The 3,849-nt window shown below is 40.2% G+C and overlaps 1 pseudogene; it reads right to left on the bottom strand.

Moving 5' to 3' along the window:
- Positions 1–2,905: 2,905 nt before the first annotated feature.
- Positions 2,906–3,588, bottom strand: LOC143651465 (zinc finger CCHC domain-containing protein 17 pseudogene; annotated as a pseudogene).
- Between the last annotated feature and the right edge of the window lie 261 nt (positions 3,589–3,849).

The following is a 3,849-nucleotide window of genomic DNA, read 5'->3' as shown; positions in this document are numbered from 1 at the left end:
ATATGCTTTTCATGAGAGACTTCTAAAATACAAAGTTACTGGACAGTTGAAAGTATAAGGTTGGGAAAAAATGATACAGATTCAAATAAAGTGCATGTCATCATATTGTTACTAGGAAAAAAAACAGTATTTTGGCAAAAAGTATTATTAGAGACAAAAAACATCACTTAATATTGATTCTGTTAAACTTTAAGATCAGCTATGTCTGGCCCCAGATCCTATAATGCATATGTTGGTATTCTTGATGGTATCCCGCAGGTCCTTCAGGTTCTGTTTACTTTTCTTCATTTTTATTTCTTTCTGCTCCTCAGAATGGATAATTTCAATTATTCTGTCTTCAAGTTTGCTAATCCTTTTTTCTGCCTGCTCACATTCTCTGTTATAACCCTCTATTGAATTTCTTCATTTCAGTTATTGTACTTTTCAGCTCCATAATTTCTGTTTGATTCTACTTTATAATTTATATTTGAAATTGTATTAAAATTCTTAGCTTGTTTATATATAGCTTTCCTTTAGTTCTTTGTCTATGTTTTACTTTGGTCCATTGATCATATTTAAAAGAGTTTATATAATGTCTTTGATTAGTAATTCAAATGACTAGATTTCCTCAGGGATAGTTTCTGTTTAATTACTTTTTTTCTCATGACTGGACCACTCTTTCCTATCTCTTTGAATGTTTTATAACTTTTTGTTGAGAAATGGGCATTCTGAGTATTATGATATTGTAAGTCTGGATCTCTGGTTCTCATACTCCTCAGGGATTGATTTTTTTTTCCTTGAAGGCTGGAGCTGAAAATTTGTGACTTTTCCAAATTATTTTTGCAGCATGTAAATCCCTCATTGTGTATGGTCACTGAAATTTCTATCCTATTTTATCTGCAATCAGCCAGTAAGCTTAAAATTCACCCATTAAATAAAAAAAAAAAGGTGTATTGTTGTCCCTTTAAATCTTCTGATAGTATTACTGGGGAAGGTTGTTGCTGCTTAGAGACCTTGAAACTGAGCAAGCCTCAGGGATTCAACAAACCAATCTCCTTAGGCATACCCAACTTTTTAAAGAACAAGGTCTTCTTTTCCCATCATGCAACCAGTCAGTCATTCCCAAATTGCCACTATGGCTGAGGAATGGAAGATGGTTTCTGCATCATGAATGCCCTCATGTGCAAAAGCTCAGCAGTCTCTCCTTTTATTGTGACATATAATAAATATACAATAAAAGCAATAATTTTCAAAATACATTTTAACAAGTAGTTACAGAACAGATTTCAAAATGTGGTATGGATTACCATTCCACATTTTCAGGTTTTTCCTTCTAGCTGCTCCAAGACCCTGGAAGCTAAAAGAAATATCATTACAGTGATTCAGCGGTCTTACTAGGTGTTAAATCCTATTTTCTCTGTTGTAACTCCTCTTCCTTTGATCTTTCTTCCAATTTATAGATTGGAGAAATGGGCTAAGCCTATTCTAACTTTTCCATGTTGAAAAGGGGTGTCAACAATATAGAATTAGGGCAATGGAATTAGTTGATATTCTTAGAGAGGCTAAGCCCTCTGGGTTTCTGGATTTATCTGACCTAGGAACCCTCTGGAGGTTATAGGTTTCAGGAAAGTAAACTCGGTACATGAAACTTTTGTAGTGTCTCAGTTAGAGCCCTGGATGTTCTTTAGGATTAACAGGAATGATGTTGGATGGGGCATGACAAACCATGGCAATTAGCAATATCTAACTGAAACTTGCATAAGAGTAGCCTCCAGAATATCTTCTTGACTCCATTTGAACTCCGTTAGCCACTGCTACCTTATTCTGTTACATTTCTTTTCCCCTTTTAGTCTGGAAGGCATTGTTGATCCCATGGTGCCAGGGTCAGGCTCAACCCTGCGAGATGTGTCCCCTGATGTCAGATCCCATGTAGTGGGGAGGGTATTAATTTTCCTTGCAGAATTGGGCTTAGAGAGAGAGAGAGGCCACAACTGAGCAAAGAAAGAGGTTCATGGAAGCAACTCTTAGGAATAATTATAGATAGCCTCAGCTTCTCTGCTACAGAAATGTTTCATAAGGGGAACCTCAAAATCATGGGCTTGGCCTATTTTCTTGGGAGTCCTTAATGTTTGAGAGAGTACCAAGGATTTCCTAGATGGGAAGGTTTAGTATTTTCATATTTTTTCTCCAGTCCCTCAAGGGACCCTACAATACATTTTTTTTAGTGCCAGAAATGTAAGCAGAGACCTGAAGTGGAACCAACTGACTCACAGTAGTAATACAAGGTATGGTAGTGCTCTGGCTTGGGCTGTCTGGTTCAGTGGTCTGGAAGAATGTCACACACAAGCTCACTCGCTGTGGATGACTATTTTCTGGTGTGGCCATTGGTTGTCATTTCTTGCTTAGTAGACCCATGTTGGGCAGCTGGAAAAAGTGAGCACAACTTCTTACCACACTCTCCTCTTATGCTGCCAGAGAAGAGGCTTTCTGCTCCTGTAGTGGATGCAGCAGGGATCACCTGCCTATCAGCCAAGGAGAGACCTGCAGGGAGGGGCCAGTTGCACAGTTCTGCAGTGACTTACCTCCACAGCAGTACCTGTGGCTCTAGCCTGGGAGCTAGTACAGGAGTTCAGCTCCAGTGATGGCAGTTGGAGAGGACAATGGAAACTCCTGCTGAATGAAGTTGAGTAAGTGAATGAGTGAGCTGCAGCAGTCATTTGTGAAGGGACCAGAAGTGATACGCAAACAATTCAGGCAACTGCTCTTAACATCTAACTCTCAAATCTGCCTGCTGCTATTTCCCAAGGGAGAAAAGTCAATGGGGTAGGAGGGCACATTCCTGCTGTTCACTTTTCCAAGGGCCAGGGCTTCAAGGGACAAGGCTCCCCAAATCTTATTCTCTTAACCACCCCTCCACTCTCCACTCTCACTCCTTATGATTCTTCTTTTCTTTTTCTTTGCTCCCTTTTGATGAGTGCCTTGTCCTCTTGCCTCACTCTCAGAGTCTGAGCTATTAGACTCAGATGATTTCCTTACTCTATGTTTCTTTTTCTTCTTTTTCTAGAGGAATTCCTCATGGGGTCAGGCTTCTCAAATTCTGCTGACTTTGCCTCTTCCTTTTCCTCTTCCTTATCAGGTATCAGAGAGTATTTAGTGTCACCTGGTTGCATGAAACAATCCTTTGCAAAATGGACCTTACAGCCACACTTCTTACAGGTTGTGTTCAGGACAGCCTCAAGGGTAATCTTTTGCCCAATGTAATCCTAGAGGAACCACCTCTGTGCTCTTCTTGCTCAATAATAACATTATTGGGATTGAGATCCTTCCCCAGTGCCTTGGGTGACAATGTTCATGAGTGGGATACTTTTATCCTGTCAGTTTTCATCTCCTGGCCAGTAAGCTTCACCCACACCTTGCCTCCAACATTTACTATCTTGGAGGACTTATCTACCCAACAGGATGACATGTGAATCCTATGAACCAGACCTTGCTTCTGATAGCCTGGGATTTTGTTAAACATGCCATAGTGCATCACTATAGCAACCTCTCCCTGGAAAGTAGTTAGAGATCAGGCAAGTTTTCCATGGTCTCGGGCCTTGCTAAATTCATCCTCACTGTTCTAGGGTTCCTCCATTTCTCTTCTTCCAAAGTTAATTCAAGTGTTTTGGGGTCTGCCAGCCACAACACTGTGTGAAACACTGAACCCCTCTACCAATGCTTTTTAATTATCAGCCCACCATAGTCTGGGATGCCTCCAAGTATTACATTGAACTATATGGAATTACAAGTCCTTGCTCTCATTCTGGGCTCCATGTGTTTGAGTTGTTTAAATGAGCTACCCAGATAGGCTGATTTAGATTGTATGTTACA

This window comes from Tamandua tetradactyla, chromosome 12, assembly GCF_023851605.1.
Source record: "Tamandua tetradactyla isolate mTamTet1 chromosome 12, mTamTet1.pri, whole genome shotgun sequence".
Lineage (NCBI taxonomy): Eukaryota > Metazoa > Chordata > Mammalia > Pilosa > Myrmecophagidae > Tamandua > Tamandua tetradactyla.
Note: the sequence above shows the minus strand (reverse complement) of the source record. Positions and strands in the feature narration are given on the sequence as shown.